The 23,327-nt window shown below is 46.1% G+C and overlaps 1 pseudogene; it reads left to right on the plus strand.

Moving 5' to 3' along the window:
• Positions 1 to 70: 70 nt before the first annotated feature.
• On the plus strand, positions 71 to 21,144 carry LOC138658889 (zinc finger protein 665-like; annotated as a pseudogene).
• Positions 21,145 to 23,327: the final 2,183 nt, after the last annotated feature.

The following is a 23,327-nucleotide window of genomic DNA, read 5'->3' on the forward strand; positions in this document are numbered from 1 at the left end:
TGTGACGTCACCGTCATGTGATCAGTCACATGGGGAGGAGTCACATGATCAGGGGCGGAGCTCCAGGTCAGGGGCGGAGCTCCAGGGTTCTCTGTGTCTGGCGTAGAGGTCCCTCTGGCCATTGGGGCAGTTGGCCTCTTCCATGGAGGTACTGTGTGTGTGTGTGTGTGTGTGTGTGTGTGTGTGTGCGTGCGTGTGCGTGTGCGTGTGCGTGTGCGTGTGCGTGTGCGTTCTGTGGTCAGGATTCCGTGTGACCGGTTGCTATGGTAATGATGGCGGCTTGTCCTTCGGTCCAGCCCATAAATCTCCCTCTCTGTGACTGGATTGTGGTGACAGATCAGTGAGTCTGATAGTCTCATAACTACTATTGTCTGCAGTGGTCAGTCATTTGCGGTACATACTGGCATCAACTCCTCTGCCAGTGATTGTCTGCAGTCATGTGCGGTACATACTGGCATCAGCTCCTCTGCCAGTGATTGTCTGCAGTGGTCAGTCATTTGCGGTACATACTGGCATCAACTCCTCTGCCAGTGATTGTCTGCAGTCATGTGCGGTACATACTGGCATCACCTCCTCCGCCAGTGATTGTCTGCAGCAGTCATGTGCGGTACATACTGGCATCACCTCCGCCAGTGATTGTCTGCAGCAGTCATGTGCGGTACATACTGGCATCACCTCCTCTGCCAGTGATTGTCTGCAGTCATGTGCGGTACATACTGGCATCAGCTCCTCTGCCAGTGATTGTCTGCAGTGGTCAGTCATTTGCGGTACATACTGGCATCAACTCCTCTGCCAGTGATTGTCTGCAGTCATGTGCGGTACATACTGGCATCACCTCCTCCGCCAGTGATTGTCTGCAGCAGTCATGTGCGGTACATACTGGCATCACCTCCGCCAGTGATTGTCTGCAGCAGTCATGTGCGGTACATACTGGCATCACCTCCTCTGCCAGTGATTGGCTGCAGCAGTCATGTGCGGTACATACTGGCATCACCTCCTCTGCCAGTGATTGGCTGCAGCAGTCATGTGTGGTACATACTGGCATCACCTCATCCGCCAGTGATTGGCTGCAGCAGTCATGTGCGGTACATACTGGCAACACCTCCTCTGCCAGTGATTGGCTGCAGCAGTCATGTGCGGTACATACTGGCATCACCTCCTCTGCCAGTGATTGGCTGCAGCAGTCATGTGTGGTACATACTGGCATCACCTCCTCCGCCAGTGATTGTCTGCAGCAGTCATGTGCGGTACATACTGGCAACACCTCCTCTGCCAGTGATTGTCTGCAGCAGTCATGTGCGGTACATACTGGCATCACCTCCTCTGCCAGTGATTGGCTGCAGCAGTCATGTGTGGTACATACTGGCATCACCTCCTCCGCCAGTGATTGGCTGCAGCAGTCATGTGTGGTACATACTGGCATCACCTCCTCCGCCAGTGATTGTCTGCAGCAGTCATGTGCGGTACATACTGGCAACACCTCCTCTGCCAGTGATTGGCTGCAGCAGTCATGTGCGGTACATACTGGCATCACCTCCTCTGCCAGTGATTGGCTGCAGCAGTCATGTGTGGTACATACTGGCATCACCTCCTCCGCCAGTGATTGGCTGCAGCAGTCATGTGCGGTACATACTGGCATCACCTCCTCCGCCAGTGATTGTCTGCAGCAGTCATGTGCGGTACATACTGGCAACACCTCCTCTGCCAGTGATTGGCTGCAGCAGTCATGTGCGGTACATACTGGCATCACCTCCTCTGCCAGTGATTGGCTGCAGCAGTCATGTGCGGTACATACTGGCATCACCTCCTCCGCCAGTGATTGGCTGCAGCAGTCATGTGTGGTACATACTGGCATCACCTCCTCCGCCAGTGATTGTCTGCAGCAGTCATGTGCGGTACATACTGGCAACACCTCCTCTGCCAGTGATTGGCTGCAGCAGTCATGTGCGGTACATACTGGCATCACCTCCTCTGCCAGTGATTGGCTGCAGCAGTCATGTGTGGTACATACTGGCATCACCTCCTCCGCCAGTGATTGGCTGCAGCAGTCATGTGCGGTACATACTGGCATCACCTCCTCCGCCAGTGATTGTCTGCAGCAGTCATGTGCGGTACATACTGGCAACACCTCCTCTGCCAGTGATTGGCTGCAGCAGTCATGTGCGGTACATACTGGCATCACCTCCTCTGCCAGTGATTGGCTGCAGCAGTCATGTGTGGTACATACTGGCATCACCTCCTCTGCCAGTGATTGGCTGCAGCAGTCATGTGCGGTACATACTGGCATTACCTCCTCTGCCAGTGATTGGCTGCAGCAGTCATGTGTGGTACATACTGGCATCACCTCCTCCGCCAGTGATTGGCTGCAGCAGTCATGTGCGGTACGTACTGGCATCACCTCCTCTGCCAGTGATTGGCTGCAGCAGTCATGTGCGGTACGTACTGGCATCACCTCCTCTGCCAGTGATTGTGTGCAGTGGTCAGTCATGTGCGGTACATACTGGCATCACCTCCTCTGCCAGTGATTGTCTGCAGTCATGTGCGGTACATACTGGCATCACCTCCTCTGCCAGTGATTGTCTGCAGTCATGTGCCGAACTTACTGGCATCACCTCCTCTGCCAGTGATTGTCTGCAGCAGTCATGTGCTGTACGTACTGGCATCATCTCCTCTGCCAGTGATTGTCTGCAGCAGTCATGTGCCAAACTTACTGGCATCACCTCCTTCGCCAGTGATTGTCTGCAGCAGTCATGTGCCGAACTTACTGGCATCACCTCCTCTGCCAGTGATTGTCTGCAGTCATGTGCCGAGCTTACTGGCATCACCTCCTCTGCCAGTGATTGTCTGCAGCAGTCATGTGCGGTACATACTGGCATCACCTCCTCTGCCAGTGATTGGCTGCAGCAGTCATGTGCCGAACTTACTGGCATCACCTTCTCTGCCAGTGATTGTCTGCAGCAGTCATGTGCGGTACATACTGGCATCACCTCCTCTGCCAGTGATTGTCTGCAGTCATGTGCCAAACTTACTGGCATCACCTCCTCTGCCAGTGATTGTCTGCAGCAGTCATGTGCGGTACATACTGGCATCAACTCCTCTGCCAGTGATTGGCTGCAGCAGTCATGTGCGGTACATACTGGCATCACCTCCTCCGCCAGTGATTGGCTGCAGCAGTCATGTGTGGTACATACTGGCATCACCTCCACCGCCAGTGATTGGCTGCAGCAGTCATGTGTGGTACATACTGGCATCACCTCCTCCGCCAGTGATTGTCTGCAGCAGTCATGTGCGGTACATACTGGCAACACCTCCTCTGCCAGTGATTGGCTGCAGCAGTCATGTGCGGTACATACTGGCATCACCTCCTCTGCCAGTGATTGGCTGCAGCAGTCATGTGCGGTACATACTGGCATCACCTCCTCTGCCAGTGATTGTCTGCAGTCATGTGCCGAACTTACTGGCATCACCTCCTCTGCCAGTGATTGTCTGCAGCAGTCATGTGCTGTACGTACTGGCATCACCTCCTCTGCCAGTGATTGTCTGCAGTCATGTGCCAAACTTACTGGCATCACCTCCTCTGCCAGTGATTGTCTGCAGCAGTCATGTGCGGTACATACTGGCATCACCTCCTCCGCCAGTGATTGTCTGCAGTCATGTGCCAAACTTACTGGCATCACCTCCTCTGCCAGTGGTTGTCTGCAGCAGTCATGTGCGGTACATACTGGCATCACCTCCTCCGCGAGTGATTGTCTGCAGTCATGTGCGGTACATACTGGCATCACCTCCTCGGCCAGTGATTGTCTGCAGCAGTCATTTGCGGTACATACTGGCATCACCTCCTCCGCCAGTGATTGTCTGCAGTCATGTGCGGTACATACTGGCATCACCTCCTCGGCCAGTGATTGTCTGCAGCAGTCATGTGCGGTACATACTGGCATCACCTCCTCGGCCAGTGATTGTCTGCAGCAGTCATGTGCGGTACATACTGGCATCACCTCCTCGGCCAGTGATTGTCTGCAGCAGTCATGCGCGGTACATACTGGCATCACCTCCTCGGCCAGTGATTGTCTGCAGCAGTCATGTGCGGTACATACTGGATCAACATGTTAGGGCAAGTTAGGTTAGGCTATGGGTTGAACTAGATGGACTTAAAGTCTTCCTTCAACCTTAATAACTATGTAACTATCACCACCTCTGCCAGTGATTGTCTGCAGTCATGTGCCAAACTTACTGGCATCACCTTCTCTGCCAGTGATTGTCTGCAGCAGTCATGTGCGGTACATACTGGCATCACCTCCTCCGCCAGTGATTGTCTGCAGTCATGTGCCAAACTTACTGGCATCACCTCCTCTGCCAGTGATTGTCTGCAGCAGTCATGTGCCGAACTTACTGGCATCACCTCCTCTGCTAGTGATTGTCTGCAGTCGTGCCAAACTTACTGGCATCACCTCCTCTGCCATTGATTGTCTGCAGCAGTCATGTGCGGTAAATACTGGCATCACCTTCCTCCGCAGTGATTGTCTGCAGTCATGTGCCGTACGTACTGGCATTACCTCCCTGGCCAGTGATTGTCTGCAGCAGTCATGTGCCGTACGTACTGGCAACACCTCCCTGGCCAGTGATTGTCTGCAGCAGTCATGTGCCGTACGTACTGGCATCACCTCCTCTGTCAGTGATTGTCTGCAGCAGTCATGTGCTATACGTACTGGCATCACCTCCCTGGCCAGTGATTATCTGCAGCAGTCATGTGCCGTACATACTGGCATCACCTCCTCTGCCAGTGATTGTTTGCAGTCATGTGCCATACTTACTGAGATCACCTCCTCTGCCAGTGATTGTCTGCAGCAGTCATGTGCCGAACTTACTGGCATCACCTCCTCTGCTAGTGATTGTCTGCAGTCGTGCCAAACTTACTGGCATCACCTCCTCTGCCATTGATTGTCTGCAGCAGTCATGTGCGGTAAATACTGGCATCACCTTCCTCCGCAGTGATTGTCTGCAGTCATGTGCCGTACGTACTGGCATTACCTCCCTGGCCAGTGATTGTCTGCAGCAGTCATGTGCCGTACGTACTGGCAACACCTCCCTGGCCAGTGATTGTCTGCAGCAGTCATGTGCCGTACGTACTGGCATCACCTCCTCTGTCAGTGATTGTCTGCAGCAGTCATGTGCTATACGTACTGGCATCACCTCCCTGGCCAGTGATTATCTGCAGCAGTCATGTGCCGTACATACTGGCATCACCTCCTCTGCCAGTGATTGTCTGCAGTCATGTGCCATACTTACTGAGATCACCTCCTCTGCCAGTGATTGTCTGCAGCAGTCATTTGCGGTACTTACTGGCATCACCTCCTCCGCCAGTGATTGTCTGCAGTCATGTGCCGAACTTACTGGCATCACCTCCTCTGCCAGTGATTGTCTGCAGCAGTCATGTGCTATACGTACTGGCATCACCTCCCTGGCCAGTGATTGTCTGCAGCAGTCATGTGCCGTACATACTGGCATCACCTCCTCTGCCAGTGATTGTCTGCAGTCATGTGCCATACTTACTGAGATCACCTCCTCTGCCAGTGATTGTCTGCAGCAGTCATTTGCGGTACTTACTGGCATCACCTCCTCCGCCAGTGATTGTCTGCAGTCATGTGCCGAACTTACTGGCATCACCTCCTCTGCCAGTGATTGTCTGCAGCAGTCATGTGTCGAACTTACTGGCATCACCTCCTCTGCCTTTGATTGTCTGCAGTCATGTGCCGAACTTACTGGCATAACCTCCTCTGCCAGTGATTGGCTGCAGCAGTCATGTGCCAAATTTACTGGCATCACATCCTCTGCCATTGATTGTCTGCAGCAGTCATGTGCGGTACATACTGGCATCACCTTCCTCCGCAGTGATTGTCTGCAGTCATGTGCCGTACGTACTGGCATCACCTCCCTGGCCAGTAATTGTCTGCAGCAGTCATGTGCTGAACTTACTGGCATCACCTCCTCTGCCAGTGATTGTCTGCAGTCATTTGCAGTACATACTGGCATCACCTCCTCCGCCAGTGATTGTCTGCAGTCATGTGCCGAACTTACTGGCATCACCTCCTCTGCCAGTGATTGTCAGCAGCAGTCATGTGCCGAACTTACTGGCATCACCTCCTCTGCCAGTAATTGTCTGCAGCAGTCATGTGCCGAACTTACTGGCATCACCTCCTCTGCCAGTGATTGTCTGCAGTCATGTGCCAAACGTACTGGCATCACCTCCTCTGCCAGTGATTGTCTGCAGCAGTCATGTGCCGAACTTACTGGCATCACCTCCTCTGCCAGTGATTGTCTGCAGTCATGTGCCAAACTTACTGGCATCACCTCTTCTGCCAGTGATTGTCTGCAGTCATGTGCCGAACTTACTGGCATCACCTCCTCTGCCAGTGATTGGCTGCAGCAGTCATGTGCCGAACTTACTGGCATCACCTCCTCTGCCATTGATTGTCTGCAGGAGTCATGTGCGGTACATACTGGCATCACCTTCCTCCACAGTGATTGTCTGCAGCAGTCATGTGCCGTACGTACTGGCATCACCTTTCTGGCCAGTGATTGGCTGCAGCAGTCATGCATTGTACAAGGCATCACCGCCTCTGCCAGTGATTGTCTGCAGCAGTCATGTGCCGTACGTACTGGCATCACCTTTCTGGCCAGTGATTGGCTGCAGCAGTCATGCATTGTACAAGGCATCACCGCCTCTGCCAGTGATTGTCTGCAGCAGTCATGTGCCGTACGTACTGGCATCACCTTCCTGGCCAGTGATTGGCTGCAGCAGTCATGCATTGTACAAGGCATCACCTCCTCTGCCAGTGATTGGCTGCAGCAGTCATGTAATGATTGCTCTGACCTCGCACATGGCGGCGTTGTCTTACACCTTTTGTAACTGGACAATTTCCCCTTTTTCCACTTCACGGTTCTGTCGACAGTTGCATGTGGCTCATTTATTGTTGGACCAGTTGCAGTTTTGGACGGCGCTAGAGTTCAGCGAATTTGCTCAAATTTTTCCAAAAATTGGAATTTTCCCGAATCCCAAATTTTTTCTGGGATTCACTTCTTGTGAATTCAGCAGAATAGTAACAGCTATTGGTGGAACAACAAAACCTCGGCACTCGCCTGTCCTGCCGCGGCATGTACCTGCCTCCGGTATTCCATGCGTGACATCACCTTGTGTGCACCAGAAGGAGCATCACGGAGAACCGGACTGTGGCGGAACCTCTGCCCAAACCAGGCGGTTCAGAGAAAACAAAGAGCCGGCTGGGGACCATAGGGAGAGATGTGACTAGTCCGCCTCCGCTGAAGATCCCTGTGTGAATGGAGCGGAGTCCGATCATTCTCACTGATTCTATTGGGAGCGCTGAAGATCAGCTGATCGCTGCAATCAATGGCGCTCCAATTAATGACAGTCTATAGTACCAATAGTGATCTCCTATGTAGCATAGCTATATACTGCACAGGGGCTGATGAGCGCTGGAATAGATGCCTCACTAGGATAGCAGCACTTTAAATGCCGCAATCAGAGATTCACAGTGGCATTTAAGTGGTGAAAAAGGACCTGTCACTTTTTAAAAAAAATTTCAGTGACCTAGTAAAAATCCCCAAGCTCCCCTGATTTTGCCGTTCTTTCCCGTTTTCTGCTGCGTCGCTCCATTGCAGAGATATTCACAATTGGTTCAACAGTAGCCCAGCATGTGAAATCTCTTGCTTGTAGTGCAATTGGCCTGTTCTTCAGTGCGCTTTTATCCCTCCATCACAGATGCTGCCACTGGGTGGAGGAGATGAAAGCGCCCCCTCCAGAGAAGATGTGGAAGAAACGCCCAGTGGCACTACAAGCAGAGATTTCATATACTGCGCTCCAGGAGCAACAAATGTGACTCTCTCTGCATTGGAGCGACGCAGCGCAAAATGAAAAACAGTATGGTGAGTGGGGGGGATCGGTGCAGACACAGTATGAGAAGCGAAGGGGGAATGTATAGGAATGATGGGTGCGGACATAGTATGGGGAGTGAAGGGAGGGGATGGGTGCAGACACAGTATAGTGAGTTGGGGGATGCATGCCGACACAGTATGATGAGTGGGGCGGGTGCGGACATAATATGAGGAGCAAGGGGGAATGTATGCGGACACAGTATGATGAGTGGGGGGATGGATGCGGACACTATAGTGAATTGGGGGATGTGTACCGACACAGTATGGTGAATGGGGGTGGGTACAGACACAGTATGAGGAGCGAGGGGGGAATGTATGCGGACACAGTATGGGGAGTGAGAGAAGAGATGAGTGCAAACACTGTATGGTGAGTGGGGATGGGTGCAGACACAGTATGGTGATTGGGGGGATGGGTGCAGACACAGTATGGTGATTGGGGGGATGGCTTTCATACACAGAAAGAGGATTGAGGGGGAATGTATGCCGACACAGTATGATCTGTCTGTGCCATGAGCAAATCCCAAAGCAATCATTTAGTAACAAGGTCTAACACCTGGCAGATCGCGGTGTAAAAGGCCAAATCAATACTGAAAATAAAGATGTTATAGTGATAGAATGAAAGCAAACCTTGAAATGGTCTCTCCCCAATACATCCATCATCCCAGAGAGAACAAAATATCTACACTGACAACTATTCCAATGTTTCCTCACATTATCTCTAGTAAAGAATATTCATTTGGGATTTTTACATTTTCTCAAATTATTTCCACTCAGGATGAAGAGGGCCAAGACCAAGATGGCGGAGAAGATATTAAACCTCACCCTGGAGATAATTTTCCATCTTACCGGAGAGGTGAGAGGATCCTGTGTCCTCACATGACCTCATTATCTATGGGAATAACGGGGGATATGACCGGAGAGGTGAGAGGCTCTGATGTCATCACATGACCTCATTATCTACGGGAATAACAGGTGATATGACCGGAGAGGTGAGAGGCTCTGATGTCATCACATGACCTCATTATCTATGGGAATAACACGGGATATGACCGGAGAGGTGAGAGGCTCTGATGTCATCACATGACCTCATTATCTATGGGAATAACGGGATATGACCGGAGAGGTGAGAGGCTCTGATGTCATCACATGACCTCATTATCTATGGGAATAACGGGGGACATGACCGGAGAGGTGAGAGGCTCTGATGTCATCACATGACCTCATTATCTATGGGAATAACGGGATATGACCGGAGAGGTGAGAGGCTCTGATGTCATCACATGACCTCATTATCTATGGGAATAACAGGGGATATGACCGGAGAGGTGAGAGGCTCTGATGTCATCACATGACCTCGTTATCTATGGGAATAACAGGGGATATGACCGGAGAGGTGAGAGGCTCTGATGTCATCACATGACCTCATTATGGGAATAACAGGGGATATGACCGGAGAGGTGAGAGGTTCTGATGTCATCACATGACCTCATTATCTATGGGAATAACAGGGGATATGACCGGAGAGGTGAGAGGCTCTGATGTCATCACATGACCTCGTTATCTATGGGAATAACAGGGGATATGACCGGAGAGGTGAGAGGTTCTGATGTCATCACATGACCTCGTTATCTATGGGAATAATGGGGGATATGACCGGAGAGGTGAGAGGCTCTGATGTCATCACATGACCTCATTATCTATGGGGATATGACTGGAGAGGTGAGAGGCTCTGATGTCATCACATGACCTCATTATCTATGGGAATAACAGGGGATATGACCGGAGAGGTGAGAGGCTCTGATGTCATCACATGACCTCATTATCTATGGGAATAACAGGGGATATGACCGGAGAGGTGAGAGGTTCTGATGTCATCACATGACCTCATTATCTATAGGAATAACAGGGGATATGACTGGAGAGGTGAGAGGTTCTGATGTCATCACATGACCTCATTATCTATGGGAATAACAGGTGATATGACAGGAGAGGTGAGAGGTTCTGATGTCATCACATGACCTCGTTATCTATGGGAATAATGGGGGATATGACCGGAGAGGTGAGAGGCTCTGATGTCATCACATGACCTCATTATCTATGGGGATATGACTGGAGAGGTGAGAGGCTCTGATGTCATCACATGACCTCATTATCTATGGGAATAACCGGGAATATGACCAGAGAAGTGAAAGGCTCTGATGTCATCACATGACCTCATTATCTATGGGAATAACAGGGGATATGACCGGAGAGGTTCTGATGTCATCACATGACCTCATTATCTATGGGAATAACAGGGGATATGACTGGAGAGGTGAGAGGTTCTGATGTCATCACATGACCTCATTATCTATGGGAATAACAGGTGATATGACAGGAGAGGTGAGAGGTTCTGATGTCATCACATGACCTCGTTATCTATGGGAATAATGGGGGATATGACCGGAGAGGTGAGAGGCTCTGATGTCATCACATGACCTCATTATCTATGGGGATATGACTGGAGAGGTGAGAGGCTCTGATGTCATCACATGACCTCATTATCTATGGGAATAACCGGGAATATGACCAGAGAAGTGAAAGGCTCTGATGTCATCACATGACCTCATTATCTATGGGAATAACAGGGGATATGACCGGAGAGGTTCTGATGTCATCACATGACCTCATTATCTATGGGAATAACAGGGGATATGACTGGAGAGGTGAGAGGTTCTGATGTCATCACATGACCTCATTATCTATGGGAATAACAGGTGATATGACCGGAGAGGTGAGAAGCTCTGATGTCATCACATGACCTCATTATCTATGGGAATAACAGGGGATATGACCGGAGAGGTGAAAGGCTCTGATGTCATCACATGACCTCATTATCTATGGGAATAACAGGGGATATGACCGGAGAGGTTCTGATGTCATCACATGACCTCATTATCTATGGGAATAACAGGGGATATGACCGGAGAGGTGAGAGGTTCTGATGTCATCACATGACCTCATTATCTATGGGAATAACAGGTGATATGACCGGAGAGGTGAGAAGCTCTGATGTCATCACATGACCTCATTATCTATGGGAATAACAGGGGATATGACCGGAGAGGTGAGAGGCTCTGATGTCATCACATGACCTCATTATCTATGGGAATAACAGGGGATATGACCGGAGAGGTGAGAGGTTCTGATGTCATCACATGACCTCATTATCTATGGGAATAACAGGGGATATGACTGGAGAGGTGAGAGGTTCTGATGTCATCACATGACCTCATTATCTATGGGAATAACGGGGGATATGACCGGAGAGGTGAGAAGCTCTGATGTCATCACATGACCTCATTATCTATGGGAATAACAGGGGATATGACCGGAGAGGTGAGAGGCTCTGATGTCATCACATGACCTCATTATCTATGGGAATAACAGGGGATATGACCGGAGAGGTGAGAGGTTCTGATGTCATCACATGACCTCATTATCTATGGGAATAACAGGGGATATGACCGGAGAGGTGAGAGGTTCTGATGTCATCACATGACCTCATTATCTATGGGAATAACAGGGGATATGACCGGAGAGGTGAGAGGCTCTGATGTCATCACATGACCTCGTTATCTATGGGAATAACAGGGGATATGACCGGAGAGGTGAAAGGCTCTGATGTCATCACATGACCTCATTATCTATGGGAATAACAGGGGATATGACCGGAGAGGTTCTGATGTCATCACATGACCTCATTATCTATGGGAATAACAGGGGATATGACTGGAGAGGTTTGAGGTTCTGATGTCATCACATGACCTCATTATCTATGGGAATAACAGGTGATATGACCGGAGAGGTGAGAAGCTCTGATGTCATCACATGACCTCATTATCTATGGGAATAACAGGGGATATGACCGGAGAGGTGAGAGGCTCTGATGTCATCACATGACCTCATTATCTATGGGAATAACAGGGGATATGACCGGAGAGGTGAGAGGTTCTGATGTCATCACATGACCTCATTATCTATGGGAATAACAGGGGATATGACTGGAGAGGTGAGAGGTTCTGATGTCATCACATGACCTCATTATCTATGGGAATAACGGGGGATATGACCGGAGAGGTGAGAAGCTCTGATGTCATCACATGACCTCATTATCTATGGGAATAACAGGGGATATGACCGGAGAGGTGAGAGGCTCTGATGTCATCACATGACCTCATTATCTATGGGAATAACAGGGGATATGACCGGAGAGGTGAGAGGTTCTGATGTCATCACATGACCTCATTATCTATGGGAATAACAGGGGATATGACCGGAGAGGTGAGAGGTTCTGATGTCATCACATGACCTCATTATCTATGGGAATAACGGGGGATATGACCGGAGAGGTGAGAGGTTCTGATGTCATCACATGACCTCATTATCTATGGGAATAACGGGTGATATGACCGGAGAGGTGAGAGGTTCTGATGCCATCACATGACCTCATTATCTATGGGAATAACGGGTGATATGACCGGAGAGGTGAGAGGTTCTGATGCCATCACATGACCTCATTATCTATGGGAATAACAGGGGATATGACCGGAGAGGTGAGAGGCTCTGATGTCATCACATGACTTCATTATCTATGGGAATAACAGGTGATATGACCGGAGAGGTGAGAGGTTCTGATGTCATCACATGACCTCATTATCTATGGGAATAACAGGGGATATGACCGGAGAGGTGAGAGGCTGTGATGTCATCACATGACCTCATTATCTATGGGAATAACAGGGGATATGACCGGAGAGGTGAGAGGTTCTGATGTCATCACATGACCTCATTATCTATGGGAATAACAGGGGATATGACCGGAGAGGTGAGAGGTTCTGATGTCATCACATGACCTCATTATCTATGGGAATAACGGGGGATATGACCGGAGAGGTGAGAGGTTCTGATGTCATCACATGACCTCATTATCTATGGGAATAACGGGTGATATGACCGGAGAGGTGAGAGGTTCTGATGCCATCACATGACCTCATTATCTATGGGAATAACGGGTGATATGACCGGAGAGGTGAGAGGTTCTGATGCCATCACATGACCTCATTATCTATGGGAATAACAGGGGATATGACCGGAGAGGTGAGAGGCTCTGATGTCATCACATGACTTCATTATCTATGGGAATAACAGGTGATATGACCGGAGAGGTGAGAGGTTCTGATGTCATCACATGACCTCATTATCTATGGGAATAACAGGGGATATGACCGGAGAGGTGAGAGGCTCTGATGTCATCACATGACTTCATTATCTATGGGAATAACAGGTGATATGACCGGAGAGGTGAGAGGCTCTGATGTCATCACATGACCTCATTATCTATGGGAATAACAGGGGATATGACCGGAGAGGTGAGAGGCTCTGATGTCATCACATGACCTCATTATCTATGGGAATAATGGGATATGACCGGAGAGGTGAGAGGCTCTGATGTCATCACATGACCTCATTATCTATGGGAATAACAGGGGATATGACCGGAGAGGTGAGAGGTATGACCGGAGAGGTGATGGACTCTGGAGATGTCTGTAATGATATTATTAATGTCTCCACACTCAGGATTACACAGTAGTGAAGACCTCTAGTGATCGCTGTCAGGCCCCTGTGTCTGAAGGACGGGGAGGAACCCTGAGCCCAATCCAGGGGCCTCCACCTCACCGCCAGATACACGAGGACATTAATGGCCAGAAGATCCTAGAACTCACCAACAAGATGATTGAGCTGCTGACTGGAGAGGTGACGCTGCTGGGAATGCTGGGATATTATACAGGACAGCACTGGAGGATTCTGGGTGATGACGGTATCATTGTGTGTCAGGTTCCTATAAGGTGTCAGGACGTCACCGTCTATTTCTCCATGGAGGAGTGGGAGTATCTAGAAGGACACAAGGATCGGTACCAGGAGGTGATGATGGAGGAGCACCGGCCCCGCACATCACCAGGTAATAGTCAGGACTAAATACACACGGCCTATAATTCTCTGTATGTAATAATGATGTCAGTCCGGTCTGTGTCTCCTCAGTTCTCTCCAGTAAGAGGACAACCCCAGAGAGATGTCCCACTCCTCCTCCTCCTCCACAGGACCATCAGGTAGATGGAGATCTCCCTATGATGTGTAGACGGCTGTGACGTCCTTGTGTTCAGTCTTGTTTTCTCCTCCAGTATTATATGTTTTATACTTGTGTAATGAGAGCGGTGGAGGCGGCAGGATCACAGCTGACCACAGACATCACATGTCCGGATCTTCTCAACATTATTCCCGGGGACTTCTCTGATCATCGGGGACTTTTACAATATTTGTTTTGCAGGTGTTGGATCCGGTTAAAGATCTGAACAATATTAATGGTCCAGAGAAAAATGTAAGGAGAGATCAGCTGTGTAAAGAGGAGACCCCTAATGTGAGGGACAATCAGCGGTGTAAAGAGGAGACCCCTAATGTGAGGGGTGATCAGCGGTGTAAAGAGGAGACCCCTAATGTGAGGGGCGATCAGCGGTGTAAAGAGGAGACCCCTAATGTGAGGGGTGATCAGCGGTGTAAAGAGGAGACCCCTAATGTGAGGGGTGATCAGCGGTGTAAAGAGGAGACCCCTAATGTGAGGGGTGATCAGCGGTGTAAAGAGGAGACCCCTAATGTGAGGGGCGATCAGCGGTGTAAAGAGGAGACCCCTAATGTGAGGGGTGATCAGCGGTGTGAAGAGGAGACCCCTAATGTGAGGGGCGATCAGCGGTGTTAAGAAGAGACCCCTAATGTGAGAGGCAATCAGCGGTGTAAAGAGGAGACCCCTAATGTGAGGGGTAATCAGCGGTGTAAAGAGGAGACCCCTACAGATGACTCCCCAGGTGAGTGGTGACCGCGGAATATGAAGAGAAGTCACAGATTCCTCTCATTCATTAAATGTGATGATTTTCTAAGGGATGTGGACACCTACGGAGTCTATTTAATGTCTTTTATACTATACTTCATGTAGTTTGGGCTATAATCCATTTTTACAATTGGATTGGGTTTTATTAGACATGTTTTCACTGTCTGTTCCTGGCTGCCAAATGATTTTACCGAGAATCCATCAGTGAGCTTGTTGTGAAGTTTCATGTGGCCTTTAATCAGCTGCGAGGAGATCAGAAAAAGAGAGATAAAACCGTTACAAACTCCCAGTCAGAATGAGTTCACTGATGGATTCTCAGTAAAATCATTCTGTAGACAAAATTTTCAGAAAAAAAAGTATCAGGCGTGTTGAATTTTAACATGCCCAATCCTTTATTATTCCAAAAGATATTCTCCCCATTAAAATAAACATACATGCTTGTCTGTGGCAAATATGGATGTATACGGGGCATCGGGAGAAATAGCTGAGCGTTCGACCAACATTTATTAAAAGTAAAGTCAACTTTAGTTAACATTGATTCGCTCATTAAGTTTTTGTTTTTTTATACACAACCAAGGATGCTATAAAGGATGTAAAATATTTGGCATTGATTTGCAGATCTTTTTATGATTCCCCACTGAGCATTTTACTAGCAGAGAACGATTATGGGCGTTCGGCAAAATTTACCTGTGAAGATGTCAACCTGGTAGCCATCTTTGGGGGTTTCTAGAATAGGAGAAAGCTGCAATACCCACCACCACCGCTAATAAATGTACGACGTGCTGGTGAATGGGGCATTGTATCCAATAAAGAACAGTCAAGAGGAGCCAAAAATATGTGCAGGAACCAGGTCCAGTGGTCATGTTAGTATTCCGTGGCTGATGGAATGGAGCCCTGTGAAACATCCTACATCCAAGGCTCTTCTGTTGATTAGCCAGCTTGGCGAGACATCAAGCACGCAAGCCTAGTAAGTCAGAAGAGGAGCCGGGATGCTGGTAGGTAGCTGATGGTTGACAGGGTTCCCGTCCAGCGGGCACGGATGTCTTCAGTGTTACGCTGCAGCTATGCACTTAACTGCAACTTCCACTAGATGGCAATAGAGTGGAAGGATAGTAACAAGTCTGCAAGGGCAGACCTGCAGTGCTGCAGCGAAACTACCACCAGGTGACAGCATAATAGTCAAACAAGCCGAGCCAAAACATAGACCGTCATGCAGTACAAAGTGGAAAAACAATCACAGAGTCAGTGGAGAGCCAAAGGATCAATACCAGACAAAAGGCCGAAGTACCAGGGACCAGAGGCAAAGTCAAGCCAGAGTCAAACACCGGGAAATCCAAAAGCAATCAGGAAACACTAAGACAGGATGGGCAGGGAAGGAGGAATAGACACGGACAAGGTCAGAAAGCGCAGCAGGACCAATCAGGGTACTACCAGAGTCAGATACTCACGCCGTAGGCAGAAAATATAACTGACATGGCCTGCAGGATGCAGCATTAAGAAATAGACCTGAACCCAAAACGAGGCCAGGCAAAGTAAACCCTTGACATGATCAGCCCGGGAAAAGGGCAGACAGGACTCAAAACCCGGATTGTATCAGGAAAATCAGTATTAATATCCTGGAAAAAGACTTTAGTAACTCCTGTAAAATATATGGAATTCAATGTAAATTTAATAAGATTATGTAAGAATAATAAAATTGTTTTTTTCTTTGGCAGATGATTGCACCAGGAGCTCAGAGGGACATCTACTATCTTTAGATTCTAAAGCAGATGATTGTGGTATCATACATTGTACAAATGAAGAGCATGCCATTATCCCAGATATACCCTCAGACCTTCACATCCAAGATTTGTCATTTGCTCTATTTAAACAAGTCCTTTCTCCTGGTTCACCGCAGAATGTTGAGCAAAACCAAAGTCACACAAAGCATTTTCAACGTCGAAGAGTTCGCACAAGTCTGAAGACGTTTCCATGTTTCGAATGTGGGAAATGTTTGTACCAGAAATCTGATCTTGTTAGACATCAAAGAATCCACACAGGGGAGAAGCCGTATTCATGTTCAGAATGTGGAAAATGTTTTGCTTGGCAATCAATTCTTGTTAGCCATGAAAAAATTCATACAGGGGAGAAGCCGTTTTCATGTTCAGAATGCGACAAATGTTTTTTGCAGAAATCGGATCTTGTCAGACATCGGAGAATTCATTCTGGAGAGAAGCCCTTTTCATGCTCAGAATGTGGAAAATGTTTTACTCAGAAATCAAGTTTTGTTAACCATCAAAAATCTCACACAGAAGAGAAGCCATACCCGTGCTCGGAATGTGGAAATGGTTTTACTCGAAAGTCAAGTCTTCTTGCGCATCAGAAGACTCACACAGGAGAGAAACCATTTCCATGTTCAGAATGTGGTAAATGTTATTCTCATAAATCAGTTCTTGTTAAGCATCAGAGAATTCATACTGGAGAGAAGCCATATTCATGCTGTGAATGTGGCAATAGTTTTACCCAAAGATCAAGTCTTGTTAAACATCAGAAAACTCACACAGGAGAGAAACCTTATTCATGTTTAGAATGTGGGAAGTGTTATTCTCAGAAATCAATTCTTGATAAACATCAGAGAATTCACACAGGGGAAAAACCATTTTCATGCTTAGAATGTGGCAATAGTTTTACCCGAAGATCAAGTCTTGTTGAACATCAGAAAACTCACACAGGAGAGAAACCTTATTCATGTTTAGAATGTGGAAAATGTTTTTCTCAGAAATCAATTCTTGTTAAACACAACAGAATTCATTCAAAGGAGAAGCCATATTCATGTTCACAATGTGGCAAATCGTTTATCCAGAAATCACACCTAGTTGAACATCAAAAAATTCACCCAGAAGAGAAGAAATTGTCATGTCCTGATGGTGGGACATATTTTTCTCAGCAGTCAGATTTTTCTAAACTTAAGAGAATTTACAAAGGAGAGAAGCCATTTGCGTGTCCAGAATGTGGAAAACGTTATAGGTTTAAATCAAGTCTTGTAGCACATCTGAGAATTCATACAGGGGATAAGCCATTTTCATGTCCAGATTGTGGGAAATGTTTTACTTGGCAATCTAATCTTGCTGACCATCAAAAAACTCACACAGGGGCGAAGCTGTTTTCATGTTCTGAATGTGGGAAACATTATAGTAGTAAATCAAATCTTGTTACACATCAAAAAATCCACACAGGAGAGAAGCCGTATTCGTGTTCAGAATGTGGAAAATGTTTTACTCAGAAAATAAATCTTATGAATCATAAAAAAACTCACAAAGGGATGAAACCTTTTTTATGTTTAAGATGTGGGAAATATTATAATGCTAAATCAGATCTTATTGAGCATCGAAGAACTCACTTAAAGGAGAAGCCATTTCCATGTTCTGTATGTGGAAAATGTTTTATCCAGAAATCAGATCTTGTGAGACATCAAAGAATTCACACAGGGGAGAAGCCGTATTCATGTTCTCTATGTGGAAAGTGTTTTAACCAAAAGTCAGTTTTAATTGCACATCAAAGAATTCACGTAGGGAGATAGTTATTTTTTTATTGAGAAACAGTGTAAGAAATAAATATGAGTGTTGCTTGGAAGGTAATTTCCCATATCATATAAGATAAATAAATGGTTAAGATATGTGGGATATTGTCAATAAAATTCATATATCCAAAAAGGAAAAATAATCCAGATAACACATCGATATCAACCTCGTGCATAGAATGTTATTCATTATTATATAACTGAATCTTGAAACGTGTCACCAATCCATAATGACCTTTTCTTGAAATCTTGAATGCCTATACATTGGTTGTCTTGCGTTGTCCTTGAGATGGTACGATATTTCCTCAAAACCCGGGGATATGAGGGAGTGATGGTCGGCATATTGTGTGATTTCTGTGCAGAATTATTGTTATTTAACGGCCTTTGGTTCAGTTTCAAGCCATGATGATTTCATGGATGAATGATCTATAGGATCAGTGGGATTGGATGGCGACGTTTGTGATCGGCAATTTTCACATCTTGTCACAGATTCTCTGAGATTTTGGTCTGGGCTGTGTCTGGGCCCTTCACATGTAAAGATTCTTTTCCCTCCATTGTAGCTCTGGCAGGATGTTTAGTAGTGATAATAATAATAATCTTTATTTTTATATAATCTTTATTTTTATATAGCGCTAACATATTCCGCAGCGCTTTACAGTTTGCACACATTATCATCGCTGTCCCCGATGGGGCTCACAATCTAAATTCCCTATCAGTATGTCTTTGGACATTAGTGATTAGTGATGATCGAGCACTAAAATGCTCGAGTGCTCAGTACTCAAATCGAGCAGGTCAGATGCTCAAATGGGTTCGACTCGAGTACTGAGCATAATAGAAGTCAATAAGAAACGATCATTTTTCCAGAAGACCCTAACAGGAGGACTGGGGGGGAGGGAACAGGAGAATCGCTGAAATGGATGGAAAGAGGATGGGAAAGATGTATGGACACAGCTCTGACTCCCAGGTCACTGCTGGGAACAATGTTGTCAGAGTATTACTCCACTTTTTGAGTACGTTCCCATGATCAATGTCTTCTCAAGTTTTTATGCAGTTGAAATTCCGCATGAATCCCGCACCTCAGGTCACTTGCGTTTTTGTATGTGATTTTGACGCACGCATTTTTGTTTCTCTTTGGTATTCTATTAAATGTGCAAAGATATAGAATAGATAGATAGATGAAAAAGAAAAAAACATTTGGTTGTTTTTGAGTTGTCATTATGATTTAAAAATGGAAAACACAGTAGTTTGACAATAAATGGCTTCACTCAACCACTAACCATGAGTGGAGAAAAAGTTTTGGTGTTATCATTCATATTCTCTGAAAAAAGGCCAAGAAAGCAAAAATTCTGCTGGGGTATGTAAACTTTAACTTTTGAGCACAACTGTAGATAGATAATTAATAGGTAGAAAGATGGATAATAGAAGATAGATAGACAATAGATAGATAATAGATAAAGATGATAGATAATAGATGATAAATAAATATAGATAATAGATAGATGATAGATTATAGATAATACATAGATAATAGATAGATATATAATAGATGATAGATAATATATATATTCTAGATAGATACTAGATAGATAATACATGATGGATAATAAATAGATAATAGACAGATATAAACTTGAGAGAGGCTCGGTGTGAGCCGAAACGTCACCGTGATGGGCTATTAAACAGAAGCACATCTATTTTCCACTTTGAACGGTGTGCTGCCTCCATTTTTTTAATCTCTACATAAGGTTTGGTACTTACCTGGGGGCCTTGCAGACTATTTGCTATTTTTCTTGTGCTGCTTTTATTTTTCTAGATAGATGATAGATAATAGATTGATAGATAGATGATAGATAAATGATGGATAATAGATAATAGATGATGGATAATAGATAATGGATAATATATAAAAGATAGATATATAGATGATGGATAATATATACATAGATAATAGATAAATAATACAGTTAATAGATAGATAAATAGATGATAGATAAATAATAGATAGTTAATAGATGATATATGGATGGATAGATAATATATAGATGATAGATAATAGATGGTATATAGATGATAGATAGATAATAGATGATTAATAGATAATAGGTAGATAATAGATCGATATGTACAAAAATGAAGGCAGCACTCATACAATAGAAAATCATTGACACAAGGATTTGTTGATCAATTGAGCTGTTTACTCACGTATTATGATCTGTAAATGCTGTGTCTTGTTCTATATGGTGTAAGGTGGCTTCAGGACACATAGTGGATGGAAGATATGTATCACAGAGGTGATTGTCCTCTGTGATATAAACCTGGAGTAATGCTTTAGTACACATAGTACTAAGAGGAGTTAATCGGCCACATTATAGCTAGGTCTAATTGTAAGCAGCTGAAGAGTTAGGGCGGGTAGGCTGCTCACCATATCTCCACCCCTGGATGTGGTTCACATTGTAAAATGAGACCTGTTTAGCTCACACATGGTTCTGTGTATGGAGGTCTGCAGACCTCCTGGATTGTGTGGCTTTGCGAAAGGTCTAAGAAGCTGGACTCTAAAGGTACCGTCACACTAGACGATATCGCTAGCGATCCGTGACGTTGCAGCGTCCTCGCTAGCGATATCGTCCAGTGTGACAGGCAGCAGCGATCAGGCCCCTGCTGTGCTGTCGCTGGTCGGGGAAGAAAGTCCAGAACTTTATTTCGTCGCTGGACTCCCCGCAGACATCGCTGAATCGGCACGTGTGACACCGATTCAGCGATGTCTTCGCTGGTAACCAGGGTAAACATCGGGTAACTAAGCGCAGGGCCGCGCTTAGTAACCCGATGTTTACCCTTGTTACCATCCTAAAAGTAAAAAAAAAAAACACTACATACTTACCTACAGCCGTCTGTCCTCCAGCGCTGTGCTCTGCACTCCTCCTGTACTGGCTGTGAGCGTCGGTCAGCCGGAAAGCAGAGCGGTGACGTCACCGCTCTGCTTTCCGGCTCACAGACACTACAGGAGGAGAGCAGAGCACAGCGCTGGAGGACAGACAGCTGTAGGTAAGTATGTAGTGTTTTTTTTTTTTTTTCTTTTAGGATGGTAACCAGGGTAAACATCGGGTTACTAAGCGCGGCCCTGCGCTTTGTTACCCGATGTTTACCCTGGTTACCGGCATCGTTGGTCGCTGGAGAGCGGTCTGTGTGACAGCTCTCCAGCGACCAAACAGCGACGCTGCAGCGATCCGGATCGTTGTCGGTATCGCTGCAGCGTCGCTAAGTGTGACGGTACCTTTAGCCAAGCGGGTGAAACTGCAGTATTGTATGTTCTGTTTACTTTGTGTCACTTGGTGCCGGACAAGGGCTGTATTTGTTTCCTTGAGATGTGGTTTATGAAGACTGAACTAACTCAACCGGACCTCTAAATTATAAAAGGTTCTTGTGATACCTCATATTGCTAACAAGTGAGTAGCATTGTTACCATGGATTTATGTATATATGAATGTAAGCATGCAATCTGTGCACTATATATAATTCATTTATTGAATATCTATGAATTATGGCTATGGAATTGATGTATTGATTTATGCACCTTTAAATATTTTGTTTCATGCACTTTATCACTGCTTGAGAAAGGTTCTCAATTGGACTGAAATGTTACTGTCACAACGGGCTATTACAATTTTCAAATCTATTTTGGGAGTGCTGATCTTCATCTTTCTATGTATACTGGAGGACTGGTTTACGACTAGCAGGCTCTGCACCCCTGCCCTCCCTTCTTTTGCAGGTGCTGCCTTGATATCTGTGAGATATATAATTACTGCTGTGCGTGTAGTTTACTGTACATGATTTAACTGAATAAATAAATTAAAACAATGTGGGGTCCCCCCAATTTTTGATAACCAGCGCAGGTAAAGCAGACAGCTGTAGGCTTATGTTATCATGTTGGGAAAATCCATGGATATTGGCCCTTCCCAACCTAAAAATACCAGCCCACAGCTGCCCCAGAAGTCTCGCATCACATGAGATACGACAATTCGGCATGATAATATAGGTGAATCTAATGAAAATGTAGAGTCCCTGTGGGTGGAGATAAGGGGAGGGGGACAAAATAATAAATTACTGATAGAGGTTTGTTATAAATCTCCAAAAATAATGGAAGCAATGGAGAATATCCTCGTAAAGCAAATAGATGAAGCTGCGACTCAAGGGGAAGTCATTATTATGGGGGACTTCAACTACTCTGAAATAGATTTGGGAACGGAAACCTGCAAAGGTAATCGGTTTTTGGCAACTATGAGAGACAATTACCTTTCACAACTGGTTCAGGACCCAACAAGAAGGGGGGGCACTGCTAGACCTAATATTAACCAACAGACCAGACCGCATAGCAAATATAAGGGTTGGGGGTTACTTGGGAAATAGTGATCACAAAATAATAAGTTTTCATGTATCCGTTAATAAGATGTGTAATAGAAGGGTTACAAGGACACTAAACTTCAGGAGGGCAAATTTCCAACGGATGAGAGAAGATCTTGGTGCAATTAACTGGGACGATATCCTGAGACATAAAAATACACAAAGACAATGGGAGACATTTATTAACATCCTGGATAGGACCTGTGCACAGTATATACCGTATGGGAATAAACATACTAGAAATAGGAGGAAACCAATATGGCTAAATAGAGCTGTAAGGGGCGCAATAAGTGACAAAAAGAAAGCATTTAGAGAATTAAAGGAAGTAGGTAGTGAGGAGGCATTAAATAAATACAAAAAATTAAATTCTGTAAAAAGCAAATCAAGGTAGCAAAGATTGAGACAGAGAGACTCATTGCTAGAGAGAGTAAAAATAATCCCAAAATATTCTTTAAAGGGAACCTGTCACCTGAATTTGGCAGGACCGGTTTTCGGTCA

The sequence above is a fragment of the Ranitomeya imitator genome, chromosome 1 (genome assembly GCF_032444005.1).
Source record: "Ranitomeya imitator isolate aRanImi1 chromosome 1, aRanImi1.pri, whole genome shotgun sequence".
Lineage (NCBI taxonomy): Eukaryota > Metazoa > Chordata > Amphibia > Anura > Dendrobatidae > Ranitomeya > Ranitomeya imitator.